Source organism: Cottoperca gobio, chromosome 10, assembly GCF_900634415.1.
Source record: "Cottoperca gobio chromosome 10, fCotGob3.1, whole genome shotgun sequence".
NCBI lineage: Eukaryota > Metazoa > Chordata > Actinopteri > Perciformes > Bovichtidae > Cottoperca > Cottoperca gobio.
The window spans coordinates 23,120,437-23,130,533 of record NC_041364.1 but is presented as its reverse complement, the minus strand read 5'-3'; the positions used below and the strand labels follow the sequence as shown (position 1 = coordinate 23,130,533).

Below are 10,097 nucleotides of genomic sequence, written 5' to 3'. Positions count from 1 at the left end.
CCTGTTTTGACGACCTCTCTCGACTCCCTGCCTGGACTTTCCCCATCAGTTTTGTTTCCTGACCTTGTTTGCCTCTTTGTTTAAACCTTGGCTGGTATCCTGCATTTGGGTCCTCCCCTGTTCTGAAGCGTGACAGCTTTTAGTACTCGGGAGAAGTGTTATACTTTAAAAATGTATGTCTTACTTAAAAAATGCATGCATAAAGCTGTATTAAATTTTATTAAATAGGCTATATGGCTCTCATGGAAATGCATTAAGAAATTATTTGTTTTTATGGCTCTCCCAGCCAAAAAGGTTCCCGACCCCTGCACTACAAGATCCCGACGTCTACAAGTCCCGGGTCCTGACTTCACCTCTGGCCTTGAAAGGACCTTTTTCCCTTCAACACTAGGGGTCTTCAACGTTTTTCAGGCCAATGACCCCCAAACTGGTATAGCATGGAGCAGGGACCCCCTGCTTCAAACGAAGGGTGGGTGCTGTCGGAGTTCTGTGCGACTGGTGGGTGCTGTAGGAGTTCTGTGCAAGGGGAGTGGGGACAAATATATTTTTTGCTTTATCTACAAACAATTTCGCAACACCCCTGCAGTACATCTGTGGCGGACCCCCTGTTGAAGACCTAAGCTGTAGTATATGAAGTTAAATTAGCCCCACCTTTACCAGCTGCAACATTAAAGATATGTGCACATGATGCATCAGTAATTATAGTCCAATAACATGCATTACTCTGATGGTACTGATAGTACATTTTGAAGCTAATACTTAATGTTAAAGCAGCTGTTCCATTTTGTGGTGTGACCAGGCCTTTACGTTAGATTTAACAAACGTGAATTATAAGCTGTGACCTGCAGAGCACACTGAGTAGGACCAGCCGGGAGGTTGGTGTGAACATTTAGATCAGGTGATCAGCAGTAATAGTCATGAATTTGTGAAAAATAGTTATCTTGTTACGCATTGTTAATTGTGCTGCTGGTTACCATAGAAATGTCATCAACGACTGTTATTCTTGCTGTTTCTATGTTTTTTTTTATTCTCACTGTTGTATGTCTGCATGCTCCCATAGCAACTTAGCCACATTGTTTCGTTTATTTGTAATGCCTTAAGGCTGTTTGCATTGCGTATGTAGCCTTCTTAATGTCTACTATCTATTACCATATCTATACTATACAAAACTACTTACATACCTATCAGCCTCAGCTGTACTTTGTGCTTCTTGCTAATTAGCAAATGTTTGCACTCTAACATGCTAAACCAACACAGAGAACATGGTAAAAATATACCTGACAAGCATCAACACAGCTGTGTTATCATTGTAAGCATGTTAGCATGCTGATTTGAGCGTTTAGCTCAGTACAGCCTCAAAGAGCTGCTAGAAATACACAAGCATATTACCACAAATAGTGAAAAGGTCAGTACTTGTGTCCTTTGTTTTCAGCTTCCAGACTTTCTGAAACATCGAAACAAAAAGATGTCGATGGACTGACTGAGCCTCAATCATCCACACATTTAACAAAGAATAAATACACAATGAGACCAAGTGACTGACCGTCTTATTTGGGAATATCACTATTGAATCAAAGAGGGCTATTCTAAAGACTGACCTTCCAGTTACAGACACTAAAGACACTGTCCCTCACTTGAACTCAGACAAACGTTTTGGTCATTTTCTCCCACCCTCCATCATCTTATTACAGTACAATCAGTGTAGCCTTTTTTGGCTGATAGCTATTGTCATGTCAGACCACAACAAAGACCAGATAAATTTGTAGATAAGGATGACCAGACCTAAATACTTCTCACAAATGGAGGCAGAACTGATTTTCTGTTGTGACAGATTGTCTGTGATAGATTGCAACAGTAGAGGCTTTCAGAGAAAGAGTCATTTATGATCATCTATTTCAGACCTTGATTAGTACTCATGTTATACCATTCTCAAACAATGGTGATCATTGTACTTATACATACAGTACTGGTGTTGTACAGGCAGGGTCAGTGTGGCAGCTTATGTTGAACAAAGGAAGGACACAGAGTGTTTCAATACTGCAGGTTACATCTGATTGCCTCTCATACATGAAGACATATTTTATGAGAGATTACAACAGTGAGTTTGGGGGATGGAGTGGAAGTATGGATTAGTGTATGTGTGTGTATGAATGATATAGAACTGCTTTTGTTGCATGTTTGAAAGTATGGTGGAGATAAGAGAGAAGGGCATTTTCTACTATGCAGTTAATTATTGATAAGGCAATATCATTTGCAATCAAAGCCCTAACAGTCAGATGTTTATTAAGATACTGTTAGTGAGCTAAAGCTGCGTCTGCATGGTATTTGTAGTTTTAGTAAGTGCCGTTCTGGTGTTTTTGTTCTGTTAAAGCACTTTGTTTAGACCTTGTGTACAGTTGTGCTGCTACTTTGTGTTATATTGTGCATTATGACAAAAAAAAAATACAATAATTACAGTCAAAATCAAATAACATCAAACCTGTGAAACATGACATTTTTCATATGAGTTTGAGTTTGGATAAGAGTGGCTGCTGCTGTTCATGTTCCTCATTTCATAAGTGGAATAAAACGCCTCTCCTTTGCCAGGTGTCAGTGTGCAAATCTCTCCGCTCAGTGGAGAGCTAAAAGTCACAAGAAATGTTTTCATGTTTTCCTTTTCTTTATTTACAGCTTCATGTACTTTTGCTGAGTAACAGCAAACATAATCATAATGCATTGAAAACTGATTACTCTAGTGTGACATTTCAGATGGAGAGCTCTCCCAGCTGCAGAATATGTTTGTGTGATTGCTCCAAATCAATGAATATGTTTGCAGCAGCCAATTTCCTTTTATATCATAGTAAGCATGAGCATGTGTATATATATGTATATGTATATATATATATATATATATATATTTATATGTATATGTATATATATATATGTGTATATGTGTATATATATATATATATATATATATATATATATATATGTGTCTATATATACATATATATATTATATATATATATATATATATATATATATATATTATATATAGTGTATATATATATATATATATATATATGTGTTTATATATATATGTGTGTTGTATATATATATATATATATGTGTGTGTTGTATATATATATATATGTGTGCGTAATATATATATATATATATATATATATGTGTACATATATATATATGTGTATATATATGTATATTATATATATTATATATATATATATATATATGTATGTGTGTATATATGTATGTGTGTAATATATATGTGTGTATATATATATATATATATGTATATATATGTTTGTATATATATATGTGTGTGTATATATATATATATATATTTATATATATATGTGTATATATATGTATATATGTGTATATTTATATATGTGTTGTATATATATTATATATATATATATATATATATATTATAATATTATATTTGCTTATGTATATATTATGATATATATGTACATTATATTATTGTAGTATATCATTATGATTTATATATATATATTATATATATATATAGATATATATATATTTGTAATATATCTATATATATGTCTATCATATATATATTGTATATATATATTATATATATATATATATGTATATATATATATGTATGTGTGTATATATATATATATGTATATATATATATATATATATATATATATGTGTATATATATGTATATATATATATATATGTGTATATATATATTTCGAGCCTCATCCTGGTTGGTACATGTCTCTTTGAGTGACCTTTTCTAGGTGAAGGCTACGGGGGCCCCTGGCACTTTGGGGCCCTGTAGGCCCGTTCAGTAATCCATCCGTGTGCATGACCTAAGTACCCTCTTAAAAGATTACGATGCAAATGTAAATGTGTAAATCTGAGATAAAGATGTAACAAACAGAACAGTCAGAACAGGTACAATATTGGTTTCTCAATATTTCTCAAAATCTCAAAATGATTGGGAACATCTTTTTTTTCATTTATGATACATTAATGTCATCAGATCTGGATAGCGGTAACATAAAATAGTTCTTCAATCAAACTCCGAGTGGCATTAAAAAGAAACCTTGAATCTAACATATAATAATAATTTTATAACGTACCTTAAGCTGTATGAACCCTGTTAAACTAGGACGTACATACAGGGCAGCTTAGTGGACCGTAGCTTGGCCCCCCCCAGGCCTACAGTGTTAGCATTAGCAGCCTCATGGTGAACCTAAGTGTCCTTGTAGTGTTAGTAAAACTAAATGCAGTTCACTGCAGACTAGAGATGGCTTCACTTCAGTGAACAGTAGAATAATCAGCTGTGTTTCTGTTTATGATTCGCTGCATCTACAGGCGACGACGTAAAGCATAGGACCCCTCGTACACCTCTCAGGAAGTAACTACACTCAGTTCACACCACTCACATCCCTGTGTTTGTCACCAAGAATAAAATCAGATACAGAATGACCCATTTCTCTTTACATGTTGCAGCCTCACCAATGCTACTCCGTATACTCCAGATACGGTTGATAAGGTGGTAAAGTTCATAGCTCCTACAGAGGACGAAAGAGTGGAGAAGGAGGACGAGCTGGAAGAGAAGGAGAATGTGGCAGTGGGGTGTGGTTAGGGCGTCGGCTGCTTGGGAGAGACAGGAGTGTCCCAGCTGGAGGCCAGACAGTTGAACGGAATCAGGTAATCAGTCACATAATAAATGCATGGTGATGGCCTGGTTCTGTTCTTTTGCAGTAGGCTGGGTCCCAGCAGCGAGGGTGTTCAAAACCACAGTCCAGCGGTGACAAAGCGCCACAGGGCAGGAGAGCCGTGGAGCAGCCAAAGCACCTGTATGTGACAACCGCTTGAAAGTGTCAATTAAAAGTCTGTTTGGTACACTATCTCTTCTCCGATCATCATTCCCTTGACTGTGGACAGGTGTAGTCCACAGAGAACAATCAAGAAGAGAAGGAGGACAAGCTGCCCGTGTCATGGTGGTTCCAGGAAGAGAAAGAACAATCAAGAAGAAAAGGAGGAAAAGCTGTTCTTCTCTTTCCGTCAGAGAACAAGTTCGAGAAGAAGGAAGAGAGTGTAAGTCGCTTTGGACAAAAGCAACAGCTAAATGAACTGTAATGTAATGTGGTCCAGGCTGTGTATCACACACAGGCCACGCAGGACCCGTCCTCCAGCAGGACCCCTCATCCAGTACAATCATGTTTTCTAAGTTTCAAAGCAACACTAACACAAGCAGGGCTGGGGATTGAACTTCACTACTGTTTTTGTTACCAACTGAAATGTGGCCGTATAAGTTACCAAAGCTGCACTGAAGGTCTTGTCACATTTATAATGTTTGGTTACTTGTATAGATGTATAGATTTGGGTGAGTAAATCTACATGAAAACAAACAGGATTATATCCATTTTTTGTGAAACTAAAATGCTACAAATGATGTGCAAAGATCAGTTTGTTTTATTATTTAACCTTTTTTATTTTATGAAAAAAGAGAATATTTATTAGAAATTAATTAAAATGTTTGTTTCCCTGTCCTGTCACTAAACCATAGAAATCAATAATCAAAGTAAAGTCTAAAAAGAGAGTGAGAGTGAGCTCCAGTTTGTCACTGCGGAGTTTTCTGTTGTTGACACGTGTTTTGTTTGTTTGTGCTTTCCAAACCCAAGCCAGATCTGCTACATGAACTCCAGCCTGCAGAGCCTCATCAGGTGTGGAGTTCAGTTCCTGAGGCTGAACTCATCAGGTACAGTAGCCACACACGCACACACACACATATTATCTTTCCTGGACACCAAAATGAAATAACAGCAAACACTTGTTTTTCTAATTTATGTGCACATTTCAGTGTTTACATGTGTTGCTGCTTTGCGCATTCACATTCTCTCCTCTGCTCTGTTTCGCAAAGGGCGGGGCTCCGCTCCCAACATACACACACACACACACACACGTGCGCACACACCTACAGTCAGACAGAGCGGAGGAAAAGAGAGGAGAGATCTACAAAGTGAAAAAAAGTCAAAACTCCAACACATTAAATATAAATGGAGCAACGTCGACCCCAACGTTCAGAACAATATCCGTGTTTTTTAAAGGCACACAGCCTGAATCAGCAGAAGTGATGCAGATGTTAGCTCTGCTACTACGAGCAGCCATAGTGCAGCTCGTCTGCTGCTGGTCCAAGTCCCGACCAGAGCTTTAGTGTTTTACCACTAATTCCAATTAGTTTTATTCATGGTGTATCTTTGGAAAAACATTAACTCTTTCGAGCAGTGGCAGCCGGCTCTGTTTTTTTTCAAGCAGCACTTTAGCAAAATAAGTCTAAGAACACACAAAGTGCTGTCAAATCAAATCAAATTTATTTGTATAGCCCAATATCACAAATTATAAATTTGTCTCAGTGTGCTTTACAGACTGTACAGGTTACGAACATCGTCACATTGATAAAAGCCCATGAACAGCTGTTGCAATCTTTGAAATCAGCTGATCGATGTGTTTATTTTCGCGATGATACCCGTAAATACTGCACGTAGCAAGCTATTAGCTTTATTTTGATATTTGCTAACGGGATGTCGTGCTCTGACCTTTCGATTGACACCTCATTTGAGCCAATCGGTGCTTCCATGCCTTATTGACAACCTTCAATAGCCAATGAGTGCTAAGGAAGTGCCAGCCCTCTTCTTTTGTTTACAAATGGAGCCAGCTGCAGCCCAGTCTCCTGGTGATGCGCATGTCGTGTAAACAATAAACTGGTGGAGATTTGGTTTTATTTTTACAAATGTTATTATTTTTCATAATTGTATTTATTAATTACAAAATACAAAATACATACAAGAATATTACAATTATTTTTTTGTTTATACTTCACTTACTTTGTTTCATTACTACTGACAGGTAATATTGGGTATATAATAGTTATTTATAATAAAGGCCAATAGTTATTTATAGCCTTTTTATCAATAAATATATTTAATATCTCCAAATGCACAGCTTATGAATGCCTGGTGTTACTCTTCGAAAAACCTGTCTATTAAGTTAATCTGTCTGCCTCATTCCTGGTTTGCACTGTGCCTGTGTGTTGTATACAGTCAGCTGTAGCTGGAGTTTTTACTCAATGTTGCATATTTTTAGAACGCTTCGAATCTCATCGATTTAGTGAGACAAACTCCAAACTTTTCCAATTCCCTCCAGGAATCTTTAGCAATAAAGAAAGAAGACATTTACTTTGAATAATAAGTAATATTAGAACATGGCTTCTTGAGTATGTATTGTACTATTCAAATGGCAGTGGTGGGATTTGAACACACACCTCCTGAGAGACTGGAGCCTTAATCCAGCGCCTTAGACCACTCGGCCACAATACCTGAACTTGCGTTTGTGTCTTGCCGTCAATCAGCAAGGGAAGAAGGCAAATGGGCAGGATAAATTGAGATGATTAATTGAAGCTTCTGCTGTGCAACTCTGCTTGCCAATTCTAGTTTTGAGGCTTTCAAATATCTGGTTATCTAATCGTGGGAATCTTTGGGAACCTTTGGGAGACAATCATTCAGAAGGGTTAGTTTTTATCCCTTTTATCTGAAATTTTAACCTGGACTTGGTAACACTTGGTGCTATGTTTCTATTGTGTATTCCAGTCCATACCTGCCAGCTATACCCATCTTCAGGCATCTTTTTCAACAACAAACTTCAGGAGGAGTGTATTTTCTTCAAATTCAGTATATTCAGACCACTATTACTCAGTGAAAGAAGCACTTGGAGTGATTCTTCAATGTTTTGCAAGAACAATAAGAGAGTTATTTTTAGAATGAGACCAAAATCACGCAGCTGGTGCAATTGGTTGAAGAGTAGCTTTCAATTTAGTTTTTAGTTTGTCGTTTGTAGGTATTTTCGGGTAAATTCCCCCACCTAATAATCCCTAATAATTTTAAGATAGTGGTTTTATGTAATTATTAGTTGAGCTATGGGTCTAATTTTAGAAACCAGAAGTTGTTTCTTTTAACTCAATGTCTTATTTCAGACTCTTAAAATTAAAGAATTTATCAAAATGTATAAAAATACTTCTATAACAATTATAACTCTTCAATATCAAACTCAATCAAATAATCACTGTCATTTAGAACAATGATATTCAGTCAAATCTCTTCAATCAGTTCAGTCTTAGGTGTTCTCCAGAAGCACACTCAGTTTGTGAAGAACACAAACTCAACTGTCCTACCACCAGTTGATAGATGTAATAAAAGTCTCTCTTCCTGTCGCTCTCTCTCTCCTTGTCACTCAATGGGTGGCTTGCCAGACCAGCACCACAGCCGAGGGGCGAGGGGCCGCGTTGTAGATAAATCCAGAATCTTCCAAATCAACAAACAAAAAGACCCGACCTAGACAATAAAGCCAAGAGTCGTATTAATTTATATACAAATTCAATTAAATAAAATGCTAATTAATACTTAATAATCAAATGTATTTATATAGTCCAATATCACAAATTATACATTTGTCTCAGTATGCTTTACAGACTGTACAGGATACGACACCCTCTGTCCTTAGTCCCTCGCATCACACAAGGAAAAACTTCCTAAAAGAAACCCCATAATTAAAGGGGGAAAAATGGAAGAAACCTCAGGGAGAGCAACTGAGGAGGGATCCCTCTCCCAGGACGGACAGACATGTAATAGATGTTGTGTGTACAGGATAAACAACATAGTACAAATTCAACATTTGACTGAAATGATGTTGTGTTGAGAAAGTGTGGATGAATCTAGGAAAATATCAAAAAGGCTTCTCGGTGTCCAGTAGGACCAGGGCAGCAGGCGCAGTCACAATTCATGATCCAGACGTAAACTTTATCAGTTGCAACCTGCCACATGAGAGACACAGAAACTCCGGGGATGATGCTGTGTTAGTAACATACATTTACATAAATGCATACAGGTGGAGAGGGAGGGGAGGAGAGAGGAAGAGAAGGAGAATGAATAATACATTTCTTCATCTTAATTAACAAATTTAGCTGTGGTCAGCGCCACTTTAATCTGCCCCAACAGGCGGCAAAACAAAGTGAAGACCACCACAAACTAATCACACTAGTTTAAATGCTATCATGAATAATGTTCTAAACTATTTAAGTTACTAATTATGAGGTATTTAATTAATAAAACAAATAATTATTTATATTTGTATCCGTCTCTGTGTATGCAGTGCAAAACCTTAAATTAAAGTGAAAGGTGTTACTCCGTTTATTTCATAGTCTCTTAGTAACCGAGGGTTACAGTAATATTTTATATTTTTCAATGGCCGAGGTGCAGTTGAAACAGGTGAGTTTTCAGTCTGCGACAGAAGGTGTGAAGACTGTCTGCTGACATTAATGGGGAGCTCGTTCCACCATTTTGGAGCTAGGATAACAAACAGGCAGTTTTGTTTGAGGGGTTTCTGGGTCCCAATCGCGGTTCTCCCACAATCCTGCTGACAAAGTGAGATTATATTGGGATTCAACGAGTTCATAAAACGTTGTGTCGTTCCTTACAGTTCATAACAAAATGGGGTATTGATATGACAACTGTGTTATTCTTGTAACTTCTGGGAACACTTAAACTCACTGAAGTGTCAAAATTATGAAAGGGAGCAGTCATAAAGTGGTAGATAGCTGGGATATTTCCCTCACTTTTATGGCAGTGGGTGGTTATGGCATCTATTTAGCTTTACAAAACTGTATATACAGTATGCGTGAGTGAGTGTGTGTGTGTGTGTGGCTAAGTGTTATGTCTTGTAGGAACACGCAGGCAATTCTAAATTCCTTGACAGGTCTTCCATTATGTAAATAAACAACTATATACTCATGCTCCACTTCCATTTGCATGCAGAATCTTACATAACATATTCTATGAATAAAGAGACAGCAGAGTGTGACTATTTAGCTTTTTTTATGCCATTAAATAACATCTCATTTTATTTATTTTTTCTGCAGTCACTCTAACGCATGCGGAGACTACGCTAAACTTCAGTTACTCGAGCAAAATTACAATGTTTTTCATTATTTACAGACATGGAAAAAAATCACTGCCTATTCTACTGCACTGTTAAAATGTATGTTGTTTTATCT

At 36.9% G+C, this 10,097-nt stretch overlaps 1 non-coding gene across 1 annotated transcript; it reads right to left on the bottom strand.

Moving 5' to 3' along the window:
• Nucleotides 1-7,286: 7,286 nt before the first annotated feature.
• Nucleotides 7,287-7,368, bottom strand: trnal-aag (transfer RNA leucine (anticodon AAG)). Its single transcript has one exon. It is a non-coding gene; the product is annotated as a tRNA-Leu (tRNA).
• Nucleotides 7,369-10,097: the final 2,729 nt, after the last annotated feature.